The following is a 17197-nucleotide window of genomic DNA, read 5'->3' on the forward strand; positions in this document are numbered from 1 at the left end:
GTAACATTAGAACTGTGGACTTCTACATAAACAAAAGCCTTATTAATTTTCATGAAAATAAATTAAATGATGTATAAATGAAATCAGATAAATGTTTGTAGCAGTTAAGACCTCACAAATTCATATTTAAGACTACTGAATGACGTTTAAGGCCTTGTTGTTGTAACATTGAATTTAAGACATTTTAAGCCTTCTTAAGGACCTGCAGACACCGTTTAAGAGGAAAGACAGCCTGCAGCACATTGGACACATGATCACAGCCTCTTTGTTCATGATTATGTGGGTTAGGTACAAATTATAGTGCATTACTATATGAAGGTATAAAGGCCAAAACACACTGCCACTGAAAAGCTTGTGTCAAAACAGCTGCCCCTGTTATTTTCTGTGCATGACTCCACAGAGGCAGCAGCTAGGTGCGAGTCAGTGCTTGTGGACGTGCCGACCCACAGCTCTGCACACCACTGTCTTATTTCTAGCCTCGTCACCCCTGAAAACATGTATATTTTTCTCCCACTCACTCTTGTAGCAACTCTTCTTCTCTGCTCCCGTGGCAGCTCAACTCCTCTCCACGGATGTTCTCTTTATACATCCGTGGATCACCATGATGCATAAAGAGAACAGTCACCTCTTGCTGTTGTGTCTCTCGTGTGTGTCGAAGATTAGGCCGCCTATTTCTGTAGGTCGAGAAATATCCTGAGCTATACCACCCACAATCCTGTCATTATAAAAACAATGGCAACAAATATAGTGCCTTGCAAGACAGCTCTGGAGTTTTGCTCTTCAGATGAGAAAACAAGTTCTGTCCACACATGATTCTAAGATAATGCAAACAGATCTTTTAGTGAAAGAAGTAAAAACTTTATGTGGTCTTCTGTTGACATGCTGCAGTGTGATGCTTCATATTAGTGCTACGAGCGGCACTTGCTGGCAGCAGTGTGTTTTCAACTTAAGTACAAAAAGAGAATGAGAAAAGCCTGCACTACAAGCAACCCCCTTTAAGGGATGTCCTGACCCAAACTCAAAGATCGCTATCAAGGCGAATACAGGCCTTTTTTAACTGACTGGGATGAGCTATATAGAGCCTGATCCAATCCCTTGTTTTATATCAGCTAACACACAGGTGTGTCTACTCACAAAGCTTTCATGCACAGCAACACGGAGTACAGCCTTCCTCAAGTCTCCTCCACTCTACTGAGCTCTCGTGTGTGTAAGAGCTGGGGCTAAGTCCTGCCCGCAGCAAAACACCACACACCATAAGTAAAATGAGACTGTTTAGTTGCATTACTAGTTGGAGTTATAAGCACTCTTTTCATTTCAGCCCAGTGTTACAGTCTCTTGCGTTTTCTTAGGCGCACAGCGTTTCACCAAGACAGACAGCGGTGCAGAACTGACGATAGCAATAGTCACATCGCACCGCAAATGCAACAAAAGCCCCTCTAGCAAAAAGCCAATGAGAGTAATATATTAATGTAGCCTGATAGGTGCACAAGATGTTAAGATGAAGAAAATAAACACTCAAGTCAGTGCTGTTCATTCAGGTAACTCAGACACAAGCTGTTCAGAATCAACACACTCCAGTGAATACTTTGTTATTTCATAATGAATAAATAAGTAATAGACTAATAAAAAACAGAACAGCTTGGATGCATGGAATATTCATTTGTCAAGCACAGGCTATAGATTGAACTGATTTTGATAACTTTAAAGCAGTGGTTCCAAACTGGTCCAGCTACAGGGTCCAGATTTCTCCTAAATCATTAGTTCAAGGTCCACACACTTTAATACATTCATGGCCGAATTCACAAAGAATGAACTGTGGCTGCTGATAGCACCTTGAATTGCACTTCACTTGCACCTGCAGTTTGCTCCGTCTTAACGTCCTATTCACAAAGGATATTGCGCTAATGATATACCAGCGCAAACACGCCCACAAAGTTTGGCAGCTGAGTGCAGTTTGCCCCTGATTTGCCCCTGATTGCAATAAGCCACACATGGCAAAGTATAAATGCTGGCTTTGCGCCAAGAACACCGTGGCAAAACAATGGCAGACTTTGAATTTAATATGAATTATGGAACTGTTTTTGTTCACGTTTGTTTCCCCCATTTCGTAAAATAAATTATTGAAAGTTGCTTTTGAAGTGCGTGACAGAAGTGCGTTTTGAGAACGACCGCAGACTGTCACCTGATCAACGCATCAGTATCTTCGGGTGCCATTAAAGTAATAATGATTATAATAATAATGTCAAAATATTATTGACAGACTGATTTAACAGACGATCACTGCTGCCACGATCACTGGAAAGTCTGGGCGAGAGGCTTCCACAGAGGAGCACCCAGTTTGTACCAGCTTTCTAAAGACGTTATTTACTTCACTCAAACTGTGTGTGGCTATTAGCGCTGGTGTTCGTGAATTAGACGTTGTTTATCAATGAGGCTCATTTGCATAGAAAGGAGCAATTTTTGCACCAAATATATGCATATTACCTCATTTAAATACGTACAAATAACACCGGAGCACCGAGACACAGTCTGCTTGGCAGCGCAGTTAGTGGAGCATTTCACCCTCTGCTTTGTGAATTAGACGGTATCTGTTTGCTCCATTTTTACCGGTTTAGCGGCCGCAAAAGCCACACAATCCTTTTGTGAATTCGGCCCTCAGTGTCATACTTGCATTTGACCATGTCATCAGGCCAGTTAGCTGTCTCTGTCAAATAGCGGTCTGTCAGTCACTAAAGCCCCTTGTACACTGCCAGATTTTCCGTGAATGTTGGGCTGTATTGCCGGCAAGCTGTGAGCGTTTACACACACAGAGTCGGATTGGCGAGTTGATCCGAGGTGCCCAATTTTCCTCGTAGGGTAGTCATATTGGCGGAACCCTTTTAGTTTAAAAAGACCGAGGTGGCCTTCCGCAACGGGAGGGGCTGTTGATGACTTGTGGGAGGAGCTGTTGATGACGCCGCACGTGCGACCCACTGGCGGTGGATAAACAGGAAACAGCTGATAGCAGGAATGAGCAGCTAGTAGCAAGAGGGAAACACAAACCTGACAGACACTGTAAAGATGAGCAACTGGGGAGACAAGGAATTGCGTGCCTTCCTTGCCCTCACAAACGAAGAGGCCATTAACCGTCAAATGATGGGGACGGTGAAGGACGGGCCAACTTACAAGAGAATTGCCGAAGGACTGACCAGCCGTGGCTTCCCTCCCATGTCACTGTTTACATCACACGCTGAGCTACATGTTTTGTTACTTGCTCACGCCCCCCATTGCCCCGAAAAAGGCACATCGTGTATGAACAAAAGCAGGTAGGCAGCATTTTGCTGCACTCCCCGATTTTGTTTTTATACTGCCAATGCTGAAAGAAGACTGACTGGGCTTTCCTGCAAATTTGCACAATTCCTGTTTAAAAAGGGCTTAACTCTACAGCAAAAAACAGCAGGTCAAAATAAAATCTCTGTGCCAGAAACTTACAGTACTTGAAAATAAAGTGTTTTTTTTTTTTTTTACAAACTTGACACAATTTCAAGACACTCGCCATTCAGAATGGACCCAGGACCTACTTTTGGACTGTGACCCACCAGTTGGGAACCACTGCTTTAAGCAAATGAAGTGTGCACTGTGCAGCTGTATCATCTAGGAAAACAGAAGTATCAGATTGGGACTTGGTATCGGCACATACTCAATATTAAATGACTGGGCTCAGGATGCGGCGTAATAAAACTTGATAGGACATCCCTACCCCCTTCACACTACACATAGCATTTTGAGCCAATGTTTATATAAACATATTGATTATTGCAGCTTTAAAGACCCACTGTGTAACGTCACAGAAAGCAATCTAAAATAAAATGTTGGGGAAGCCTGGGAACAACCACCGACAGAAATGCTCTTGGCATGTGATGTGTTTCAGTGTTAGAGATAATATATGTACCATGCCAACATAAGGAAAATATAGACACCATGCAGCACATGTTGGATTATAGGTGAAGTGCTCTGCAGAGGCTGCCTGTGGCCACAGTAGCATTATACTGTAAAGATAAAAAGATCCCCATTATCACATGAGTGACAAGGGAGGATTTGCTAGAAACTGGTGGCAGAAACTACTGAACAGTTACATGCCACAACCACTGAAGCTGCCAAACTGCAAGACTTAACACAGTAGGATTTAACTGCTGGCAACTGAAGCTCTCTCTCATGCACAACATTTCCTTGCCTATAATGTTGGACCCAAAGCTTTGGAATGAACAATTACCAAAGCACACCCAGCGCGCAGACTGCCGGTAGGGTTTTACATGTAGATAATGTCCTTTTGAAAGATGTCAAGGACAGCCAGGAGGTAAGAAAACCAGCAGACTAACAAATGAATTGACTGTATAAACAACAGGCATTTTTACTAAATAGGAAAGGTATAAATATGCAGATGCTTTAAAACTGTCAGGATTTGTTTTTTTATTTTTTTTTTAAGAAGTGTACACAACCACTAAAGTGGTGGCCACCCACTGAAGTCAGCATCAAAAGAGTCGGAAAGGTCTGCTTTAATCACAAATTCCAGGCTTGAAACTTTTAAAAACAGTAAACATGAAGTGGTTATCAACACCAACAGGTTTAATACTTTAAAAGACCTTTGAGAGATTCAATATTTTTTTTTGTAAAAGGAGAGGCAGATTTCTTGAAACCTAAATGCATAATCACTGTGTGTGGGGAAACTTTACTCAGGCATTTAATATGTGAGGAAGACACGCTGAGCCCAAACCCAGTAGCTTCCCAGCACAGTCACAGCATTTTCCTCCAGCCAGTGAGCTGCCTCCCTGTCACAGATACAGACTACGAGCTGCTCCTTTTTTTTTATTGATTAACTTTTGCAAGGTTTTTCTGCTTTTGTAGTCAGACCTGACCCGGTGGGTTCATGCCAGGTCAGGGTTGCTGACCTTTCTCAGGATTAATCACATTTTATATTGATTGTGTTGTTATCTAAATTAGAGAGCGTGAAACAATGTGATGTGCACATCTGTCTCCTACCTTCAGCCCCGCCAACACGTTTCGTGACATTTAGGTGCTTCTCGGCTCCTTGGTTATGCATGTCAACCCTGGAAAAACAGACACAGAGAAAATGAAGATGAAATTAGCACCAGGAGAATTTTCTTTTGTCCTCACAGATGGGAGGAGGAAACAGTGACAAGATACCCACTGCTTCTGTTAAACACTGACAGTGTCTGTTTAAGGTATCACTGAGGTATGACAGTAGTGTGTGTAAGAGTCTGACTCACACATACTGAGGGTAAAAAAAAAAAATTCTGTTTCAGGCTCATCAAATGGCAAATTGGGTTACACTCGAGTCAGGTTTAATCACAGTCGGTGTTCATGTGGGTTTTTGCCTGATTTTTTTTTTGGAACCAATCAAAACGCTAACCATCTATGTCCAACTACACCCCCGAAAAGTGTGAGTCAACTGCAGCGTCTAACACACAGCTGCTCTCCTAAATCTGCAATAAGAGCACTAGCAACCACATCACCATACGACTGCCTAGCGGCCGTTTGAGCCTGCTGACTCATAGCTGCAGAGCCAGTAGAGCTGCTGCAATGAGGGGGACAAAGTGTATCACAATGCCAGCTTGTACTTGACAGATTTCAGCTAATATCATAATGAGTAGTGCCGGGTATCGTTAGAAATGATACTACTGCCAGTGTGAGATTTGAGCTTCAGTACCTACATGTATAACATACTTTTTCAATACCTTGTTTCAAAAAAATGCGACTTTTTTAACATAATCTTTTTTTTTCCTTTATAAAAGAAGCCACACTATAATTTTATTTTGTTTGCATCTATTTAAAGTTTGTGAATTTGGCATTATTATGATTTACAATGGAAACTACAGTAGGTGATTAAAGAATAAATAAACGAGATTTAGAATCTGATCACACATTCAGTTCAATTCTGGCTTTCAATACTCAGCTGGTACCAAAAAGAGTAATAAGGTTTATGAATGTACACTTATGATGCTCGTTAAAAAAAGTCCAATTCCTCATAATTTTAAAGAAGTTTCATGGGGGAAAAGGTGTTTGCTACACATCTGAGGAAAACACATACAGTGTTCAATTTGTACACTGCCAATAAACTAATTCCAATTAGTTGCAAGAGAATCTTTCAGCCAGTGAACAGCAAGTCATCCGAACATGAAGAAATGTAAAGCTGCGTCTACAGCCAAGCACGTAATTCAACAATTCAACACACTGCACATGGTGATTAAAGTTCCCAGTAATAAATAATGATAATATTCAATCAGTAGAGCAGGGGGGTCGATATACTGTCGGACAACAGCATACCGCCAGCCTGGGAACTGAACAAATCTAGGAGCTTATGTTTTACACTGCTCAAAAAAATTAAGGGAACACTTAATGATCACAGTCTAACACCAAGTCAGTTAAACTTCAGGGATGTCAATCTGTCTGTTTACGAAGCACAAGTGACTGTGAATCAGTTTCACCTGCTTTGGTGCAAATCAAAGTGACAACAGGTGCAATGGAGAGGCAAAAGCAAGACAACCCCCCCGAAAGGGAATGGTTTTACATGTGGTGTCCAAAGACAGTTGCTCTTTCCTTATCCTTCCTGTCTGATTCTTCTCTACAACCAACCAAACAACCAAAATGGCTGCCGATGCTGAGCGATTTTCAAATTCTGATAGTAAGAACAGCAACACACTTATCTCTGCATGCTGTAGTCTGTTTGAAATTGTTCATTGCTCTGACTGGTTGTAGGTCTATCCATCTGCATCCAGAGGCATTTTGGTCAACAGCGGCTGATAATGCCCCTTGGAAATCAAAAAATGAATAAAAAGACGTTCCTGACTTGCTCACATTTGTGATTTGGTCCAGTGATGTCGGGTTAGCTTATTGTAAATATATTTGAATTTTTGCATTTGTGTTTAATAAGTATTTTGGTTTTATAAACATTCTTTACCTATGTGGTTCAGACTTACAGAAGCACCAATTACTGATACCAAGATCAGTTTTTAAAAAGCTAGATTAATAAGATTTAAACAGGGATTTATTTCTAGTGGCAGCACGGTAGCAGTGGTTAGCTTTTCACCTCACAGCAAAAGGGTTCCTGGTTCAAACTCGGGGTGAGGTGTTCAAAGCCCAGGGTGGGAGACCCCTTCTGTGCAGAGTTTTCATGTTCTCCCTGTGTCAGCCTGAGTTTTCTCCAGGTACTCCAGCCTTCTCCCAGTCTACTGACACACAGGTTAATTGGTACTCGAATTTGGCCGTAGGTGTGAATGTGAGTGTGAATGGTTGTCTATCTCTATGAGTCAGCCCTGTGATAGTCTGGTGACCTGTCCAGGGTGAACCCTGCCTCTCTCCCAATGTCAGCTGGGATAGGCTCCAGCTCCAGATAAGCAGTTATGGAAAATGAATGAATGCATTTATAATTAGTATTACAGTATTAACAGTAAACATGTAGGAAATTATAGACCCATAAAATATAGTGTTGCCAACAGTGTATTGGATATTGGTGACCACTGTTGTGCTGGTCATAGCTGGAAATCAGCAACTGTGAAGAGGGGAGAGGCGAGAGAAAAGAGTGATAGCACAAATGACTGGCTGCTTCCTTGTATCTTGAGAACAAGTGCCGTGTGTGTCATTATCTCAAGTTGCATAGCCCTTATCGCTCTGTGTCATTTGCATGTGTTTTATATGGCATACAGCAGGACTTACTAGAAAGGAAGTTAGTTGGAAGTGGTTCTTCAAATGAGCATACTGAAATTAATGTTATAGGTCATTCTCAGAGAGCTGACCTACTGTGACACAGACTATCATTGTCCTTATTGAATAATCAATTACTTATATTTTCAGTTAATTCATCCATTGTTCAGCAGCACACTTCAAACATTTTGGAAGCTTTAGCTAGAGGATGTTACATATTTTTGTTCAGTAAAAAGTAAGCAATAATAAGATGTCAACTGCTGTCAACTCCTTTTCGGTCTATCAAGTAATCAGTTAACCAGCTAATCAATTACCTTTATCGAGGTGCTGCAGTGACTTCAAGCTTCAGCACTGCACGCCGTCTTGAAGGGCCCAGGCAACACATTAGGTCCATATACAACAATGGCTAATTCAATGTTTTTTCATTAACTGTTATTTAACACAGCTATCTATAGATGTAGCAGTATATACACATAATAAGATCTGGGAATTATATGTGTGTGACCCCCTGTACTGCTCCTCGTTAGTTCTTTCAATGCCGTAATAGTATATATTCCTGTACGACTTCACGAAACCAGCTGGCAACATCTGGATCAACCTGGTGAACAGTCCCTCCTACACTGAAAGGTGATTACAAAAGAAGAACTTGTGGTTAATGATCTGTCATCACTCTCATCCACACTGAAATGAGTTCAGGTTCATCTCACACTCTGACACAGTTTCTTTAGATTGCCCTGTGGAAAACAAAAACCCACTCATGGAACAGCAGCTCCTTAGTGCTACTAGAGGTGAGAAACCCCAAAGAGAGCCTTTAATGAGCTGACGTGACTACAAACGTTACCCTGCCGCAGACGTTGTTGCCAGAGAAAGACCATAATTGGTTCTGTACAATTGTGATTCCATTTTAAGTGTGGCCCTCATTTCCTGACTCATCATATTACACACAAACAAATCCTAATAGCATTTCTAAGAAGAAAAAAAAACTGCAATTAGCCTTTGAGTTATGAAGGTCATCATTTTTAAAATGATCACTACCAACCAACAAGAGCAGCATTTAAGTACCAAATCAATAAGCAGTATCAGTAAGAGTAGTAGTTACCATTACAATGTTAACAATACCCATCTCTACTCAAAGTGATGAATGCGCAGAGAGTTATCACCTAAATTTGTAGCTCCCCTCGGCTTTATGGAGCTTTGTAGTGAGTTTAAACTCATTGTTCACTCTCACTGCTCTCATGCCGTCAATTTTGGCTGCAGCAGGCAGCTGCTTCAGCAAGAAAAATCTCTGAAAACAATAACCTGCTCAGCACCAAACGGTAGATAGACACAGGTAGGGACTAACTGGTGAATATAGTGGAGCATTTAGCAGCTATAGGGACAGTTTTCCCCTCAGAGGTTGGTAGAGACAATAAACAGAGCTAAAAGAGAGTGAGTGATGGACTTACATTTACCAGGTGGCTAAACGTATGACTCTTAAATACAGCAGAGCTGCTGGATGTGTAAATAAACAACTGTTGGCTAACAAGGTTGTTATTCTAACTTAACAAGGTGATGAAATGCCAGTGCTGTGTTCACAACTTGTTTCCACTACCCCCAAGTGGACAAAAATTAGGTTTTGGATAAATAAGGTTCAGTTCAGAACTAAAGAAGCCTCTTGGATGAGAGGTGAAACATCTCCAGGAAACACAAGCAAGTCCAGTTGCCTACAGTACAACACTTAAGATTTTTTTTCTTACTTTCGACAGCACTCAGCCGGTTTGATTTTCTGCAAACTAGCTGAACCAGCATTTGTCATTTTAACACATGCTGGAAAATTAAAAAGCAGCCTACACTAGTACTAAATCCAACTCATATTGCTTTAGTAATGAGCCATATAACATAATATTCTTTCACTATATGCCACTAGTGTCTGAGAGGCTGTGCACAATTTCCTGCCAAGCAGGCCTATGTTGGCCATATGAAGGAGACCAAATTTCAGAAGAGGCATTGGGGGGGTGGTTTGTTTACTTGAAAGTTGATGTGTTTTTTGGGGGTGACGAGAGGAGACATGGCAAAGTTAGTCTCTCAAGAAAACTAAAACTGCACCAATATGACAACATTTTGGATTTGAAGCCAACTGGCCGCAGGCACTACTCCTTTCATCTGATGCCGTGTTTCTATTTATTCCTGTTGTTCACTTTAAAACGTCACAATAGACAAAAAGCAACTGATTCATGAAGTTGGAATAAGGAATTATATATACTATGTGCACATAGGGGTGGGAATCACCAGGGGATCCATGATACGATATTGTCATGATACGTAAGTCAACAAAATATTACCTTTTTTCAACTGTAAAGTTTGTCCCCAGAGGAAAACTTTATCAACATCAATTTTATCTAGTCTGTCTCACATCAGCCTTTTTTGCAGCAAAATATATCTAGTGGACTGAAAAAGCAATTGATTACATTATTCTAGTGGGCTACCTAACGTTTAATTTGTATTTGTCATAATAATAATTTATATGATAAAAAAAATCAGTACTTGGCACTGTGTGAATATATGATATTGCCACACAAAAATATTGTGATAGTATGCTGTAACAATTTTTTCCCACCAACACACACATGATACCTTCTTATTTTACTATTAAAAAAAACAAAATAATAAAAATAAAAAAACCTAAGTTTGCAGCTTGCTGGAGGGAGGCTACCAGGGAGCTAAAGAATTCTTGTAAGATAAATGACCATGCAAATAACAATCATTTTCATTTTCAGTAAATATCACAATATAAAACGTGTTGTCTGTGTTAAAAAGTAACATTACAAATGTAGTAAGATAGCAAGTGGGTTACTCACCCATCTTTTAAGTGGTTACATCTCAAGTCTGATCTCAAGCACCCAGTATAGTAAAATTCAGTATACTGGTCTGGTGTTTGGCTTCATATCAAGCTGCTTTGAACATTTTCACAGCAGCTCAACCCTAGTGAGCAGCAGGCTTTTAAGAGACACAGCGCCAAAAAGCAAAAATATAAAGTGAATCTGGGGTTGGCTTTTAATTTTAATTTCGATGGCGTGCATGTTTTCAAACAGTAACCATGAATCCTGCAGAGTTTACCTTTAATTATGTCTTAACCACGATTTATTTGCACACTATTACCCTGACCTTAACAATACTTCAGTTGTCATGTCCAGATGTTTTACACAGAAATACTGTACTGAACATAACATGACCGGGAAGCACTTATTTTCTGATGATTGTTTACAGGCTGTTATAGTACAGTTGAGAACAATAATAGGCTACAGCTGAACAATAACTGGCCGTGTGACTTGTAACGTAACATGGGAAGCACCCAGTGGTGGGTCTAGCAGAACTGAAGCGGTTAAGTGTATCCAGCTTCCTTCAGAAACACACACACACACACACACACACACACACACACAATCACAGTTCCCAAAATACACACTCTGGGTAAATACTATGTGGAAACCATCTACCCCAAAATAGAATCTAATTTGATGCAATCTCTCGAGTGCCAATCAGTCTTAACAGCAAAGTGCCTGTACAGTGCCGACTGAGTTTTCTGTTAACATCAAACGCCCTCTCATTCCATACCACGACTTTCCTACCACTTGCTGAGTTTCCAATCTTTGCACTCTACCACTACGCTAAGTGAGTGCTCCCTCACCAGGAAAAGAAGTCTGTAGGGGGTGGGGGCGTGTGCGTGAGTGTGTGTGTGTGTGTGTGTGTGTGTGTGTGCATTGAGGGTGCATTTGTTTGTGCCGCACATAAGGGAGCATGCTTGCTTTCTAAAAAGACCTCACAGTTTAATGGAATTGTGTGCGGTGAATGTGAGACAAGACCAAGAAATGAGCCATAAGCAACCCCACGGGTATCACTTTTCTTTTCACTGAGCTGTGTGTGGAGAGGAGACCAAATATGAACACCAAATACTGCTTTTGTGCATGACAGTAAAGAAAGAGCCTGCTCATTTTCTATCAAGAGAAAAGAAATCTATAGCACATGTGCTCAGTAAATAGGGTGTCAGTACTGATGCTACGAGATAACAAAAGCATTAGGTACAGTGTAGAAGCTCTTGTCTATATGGAACCATAAGCACCACCTAATGCACTGATAATGGAAAATGCATCTTGCAACACTTGCACAGGGTTATAAAGAACTATTCTGGTTATTTCTGGATCTGCTTTATGCTGGTAAGTGACCACATGATGAAATCACAACAAAATAGGATAAAAAGTGTCTAGCCTTTGTCATTGTAAGTTTTGGGGTCACCTAGAGAAAGATCTTTTTACAGCCTGCCATTTTGCTCCAATCGAAACACAAAGAGAAAAGGAAAGGCAGAGAGACCAATTTCTCCACCGACAGTAGCTTCAATAGACCATAATGCAATGCAGCCACTAGACATTTTAGTAAGGGGCTCAGCCGCAATCACTAGACTTGCCCCAGTGTTCAAGAACTCATTGGGGAGACATTTATATTCCCATACACCCACCTTTGATTGAAAGTAATAAGTTCATGCCCCCCCCTTCTCTCCAGGTTGTTCAGCCATTTTGGGTGAGAAAGGAAATCACAAACTGAAGTAGACGTGTATCAGCTAGGTCGAGGGGAAGTGGGTGTAGCACGAAATTAAATTACAAATTTAAATAAAACACTTCATCACAAAATAACTCCTGAACTTCACAGAATATCTCCAAGTGATGATATCTGTCAGAGTCTATGAGGGCTGATTTCTCCTTTTACATGCAAATAACTGCAGGGACAATAGTAATTGCAGCTTCGCTAATGGATTAATCAACACCCCTTTTGGGAGGCATTATTGTGAGCAAAGTGATGACAGTCTTGTTGTGAAATTACACAGTCAAGTGGAAAACCCTCAGAAAGCTACAGGACCCTGAAAATGAAAGAAGCTGCATTAAAGTGTGTAAAAAAAAAAAAAAGAATCTTGCTTTTCAGATAATGAAGGTGTAGGAGAGTTTGGAGCAACATACATAAAAAAACATTATTGCGACTACTATTGTGCAAAATGTTTTACTGAACACAAAGGGGGGAATCTCACTTGCAATGACATCTCAAAAGGCAACATTTTCAGTAGGTAAAACTTCTGTAATTCTCGCATAGTTGCTGTGGAATTACACAAAAATTCACTGTGTGGTAAAGGTACATTTAGAGGAGAAAAGCAGAAACATTTCAAGTAAAGAACACCTTACCGTCTGCAGTATTGTTGGAGACAAGAAAGGATTCTGAGAAATAATATCTTGGAAGCCAATGTTCCAGAGCCGACGAAAAGAATGGAGGCTGAGAGAATGGATAGAGCACATTATGATTCTTTACATAACATAACAATGAACCATGACCGACGCAAAGAAACAACAGGTTAAGGTTTTACAATTGGCTGAACAGCCCATAAAACAGGATCCAATATTATTGATGCAAAGTGAAATCCTTGATACAAATCGCCATGTTTAAGGTATGCCTTTATTTTGAAATGCCAATGGCACGTCTGTCATCATTTTGATCCAAGGGCACCTCCTTCCTAAAAATCCAAACAATACTGATTGCAGGCGCCTGAATGGAACTGAATAAAAACATATCATGGTAAACTTTGTGATATCAGCAACTGTGGTATAATTGTACAAGGAATCAATATATATCGTCTCCTAATTCAATTAGATATTCTTTATAAAGCCCAGTATCACAAATTACTTTTGCCTCAGAGAGCTTTACACCATGCGACATCTCTCTGTCCTTGGACCCTAAAAAAATCTGTAATGGGGAAAAAAAAAATGGTAGAAACCTCAGGAAGAGCAACTGAGGAGGGATCCCTCTTCCAGTACAATGTGTGTACAATAAAACGTGTTATTTATATCCATATTAGATACAAACATCTCTTATAAGCCGACAAAAGTCTTACACTGTACATACAAGAGGCCTTTATTCATTGAGCTATGTAAATTGTGTAACAGTGCCAATAATGAGTAGTATTATTACTGTTTTAATATCCTTTTAAATACTCTAATTTATGTACAATCACCATTATTTGTTATAATCACCAAGGCTGTTTATTGACTTGCAGTATTGTTATGTGCACAATAACACATCACATAGCTGCTTAACAATGTGTGTATGTCGGTTGTTTTGTAAAAAGAAAAAAAAAAATTAAAACAAACTGCTTCTTTGTGTGATGCCACAACACTTTGCAATTAAATTAACCTACATATTCTACAGTGGTAGATTGATCACACACACAACGGTGACAGCACATTATGTTGCATTTCACCTTGTAACTGTTATATCATCTGTAGATCCCTGACATGACACTACAAAGACGAGGTTAGAATAAACTGTGTGAATAAAGAATCATATGGAAGTGCAGCATTATATGTCAGGGAACAAATAAAAAACAAAAATCTCTCTGTGACACTAGAGAGCTCCATAGTAACGCTATTTGATTGAAAAATTCTGTGTAGGATATACCGGTGATTCCTCACTCTAAGCTCCTCCAGAAGCCTCCTCTCTCCTCAAGGTGCATTTAAGGGATTGGAAGATCCTTATGGGTGGCAGAGAAGGATGATTTTTGGGTCAGAGGAGGCGAGGAAGCATAAGTTAGCATAATGAAATGCACCCAGGGAATAGTAACTTTTTGCTGACCTCATGACACATTGTGATATCTGCCTAACGGGAATGTAACTAAGTAATGCTGGACAGTAATTAAGATTTAGTATCTTATTTATTTGTTCTTTTCCAATTAGATAAATTAAGCAAATTGGTAGTATGAGCATTTGCAGGGGGAAAAAAGTCATTTATTTACTTCTCCTCACCTGAATAATTAACAGGTTTACAAATAGTCCAGGGGTGATTTTTCCAAACCAGTGCAGAGCTTAATGGACCATAAATCGTTGTGAACATTTAAGAAATCCGACCCCTTCTGAAGGGATACTTTGCTGATTTGCAACCAGCTTTTTAACACAGTGTGTGGTATATATAAATGAACTGCAGTAAATTACCATACGTCTCACCTGCGCCCAGATCTCCTTGCTCTTCTCTCAGCTAAACCCACCAGATGACACGTTTCATGCCATTTAGCGGACTTTTGCTGGCTCTAGGGCTGTTGCTAGAACTACAGATTGTACAGCCACATTTTTGTATGGCCACCACCCCGGACACAAAGAGTATAGACAACACATTCTCACTCTGACCTCATCACATAGACGTTTAGTCAGGGACTTTCCATGTCCAGATATGACATGCAACGTACCCCCTGGATGTGTTAATTGTTATCTAATTGTTCTGCCTGTTACATACATTGTCTTCTTTCAAAATACACTTTCATTTTCACGGGACACTTAATGTTTACACACAGTCTCTTTCAAAATTAAACGCGCTACGTTGGTACAATGCCGCAAATTGACTGACACGTGGTTAGGTTTAGGAAAAAAGAACAGGGTTTGGCTTTAAATTCTTACGAGACGCGAACACCGCTCTCCTGGGCGAAAGTCCGTGATTTTTTGGACCCATCCATCACCCCGTCCACCCATCCCACTTGGACTTGCGTCACCTTAAATTTCGGTCTTGTCCCGCCACATTTCCCCCTGACGCCAATTGCTGCCATTAAACTATAATAGGTGCCGGCCAGGTGTCATGCCGATGTTAAGGACTGCATTTTTTGTTGGTGTCTGACACCGAAAATCACTGCTGAAGCACTGGATTGAAGTGGTCTTCAAAAAAAAAAAAAAACCATCTGAGTGCGCCACAGTTTGGCTGTTACATGAGATTTTGTAAACAAGAATGTCGGATGTCAAACTATAAAACTAAGCTGCGCTGATAAAATATGAGCCAAGATTATGTTACCGTGTTGCCTAGTTCTTGCCTCAAATGTTTTCAGAAACTGTTTTTAGTTCACAGTTTAACTGTAATTTGAGATCATTTGTTGCCAGCAGGCCTCCATATTGTTTCCTGTGGAAAAGTGGCCACGCTAGCATTATGTGTGTTTCTCAAAGTCAAGGATCCTTCCTTGGGAGGACGGGTCCTCAAATCAAATGAGGTGTCTGTATGATAAAAACTCATGGAGACAATAATCCAAATAAATGACATATTAATCTAAATCCTGCCGAGCTGCACTGGCGCAGGTTTCATTGAGGAGGCCCCGCCCACACTTCCAGCAAATCGTGTACTGTGCAAAGCATTGTGGGGATTTTATACCCGCAGAGGATCCACACATGCATCCTTTGATTTCTCTGAAATAAGGACTCAGTCCTTCGTGAAACTTGGAAGGATCCTTGACATTGGAACAGTCTTTCAGCGGGGGTCGATGATGTCAAATTCAGCCGTTTGAGGATCCTTCCTTGACACTGAGAAACACCTTATGTTACCAACCAGTGCGAGTGTTATTGGTCCGATGTGGTGCAGTGCATTCTGGTAGTTGTAGGTTTTCTACCTCATTAGCAAAGGCAAATGCCATGGCCCTTTCATCTCTTCTCTCTGGTAAGCCTAGTTTTATGGAAAGACTATTTTTCCAGCTGTGAAATGCTACTTTAAAGTTTTTAATTGGCTTCACAGCCCACAAAATACAACAGAATCAAAAATTTGTGGAAAAAAATGCAAGATGACCTTGAAGTATTCACAAACTAGCAGTGCAGGAATAATCATTTTTTGCTGGCCTTAATAAAAACATTTTGTGATGTCTGCCAAAGGAGAATGTAACTCAGTAATGCTGGACAGTAATTAAGATTTAGTGTCTTATTTATTTGTTAGTCTTCTAATTTGGCAAATCAAGCAAATTAGGAATAAAAGAGCATTTATTTCTCCTCATCTGATTAATTAACAGGTTTACAAGTAATCCAGGGATAATTTTGCCAAACCAATGCAGAGCTTAATAGACCGTATTCTTTCAAATCTTTGTTACACATTTAAGAAACTGGCCCATTTTAAGTCCTCACCACTTTCAAGTTATCTTTTTGAAGACTCAAATGATAAGCCTCCAAAAACTCCACACTTGTGTTCTCTTTATTAATATGGAGAATCACATTTCTTCATATCTCCCTGTCTCGTAAACATATCTTGCAAAATCTGGATGATCACGCATGAATAACAAAAAGCAGCGTAGCAGCGTGCAAACACACCAAAGATTGCTGTGATGGATATCACTAAATGGAGGTGCAGATTCAGATTCAACAGAATCTGCACTCCTTGGGTTTATGAAACATCCTCTCCCTCTAAAGCATCTCGCTTTCTTACACAGGCTTCTATTATGCATTTAATCATCTGTTGTATTAGAATGTTTGTGCACTAATGTCTACAAATACAATGCAATTCTGCTCCCTCGGATAAGAAACTACTGATGCTGTTTACTCTTGCTTCAACAGAGGAAATTAAAGTATACAATCTAATAAAGAATCTACTCAAATGAAGAGAGTCTGCCACCCAGTGCATCTATCTCATTCTACCGCTGCGCTGTCTAGTAAAGACAAGGAGCACTGGCTTGGGAGCACAATTAATT

Source organism: Epinephelus lanceolatus, chromosome 2 (genome assembly GCF_041903045.1).
Source record: "Epinephelus lanceolatus isolate andai-2023 chromosome 2, ASM4190304v1, whole genome shotgun sequence".
Classification (NCBI taxonomy): Eukaryota; Metazoa; Chordata; class Actinopteri; order Perciformes; family Serranidae; genus Epinephelus; species Epinephelus lanceolatus.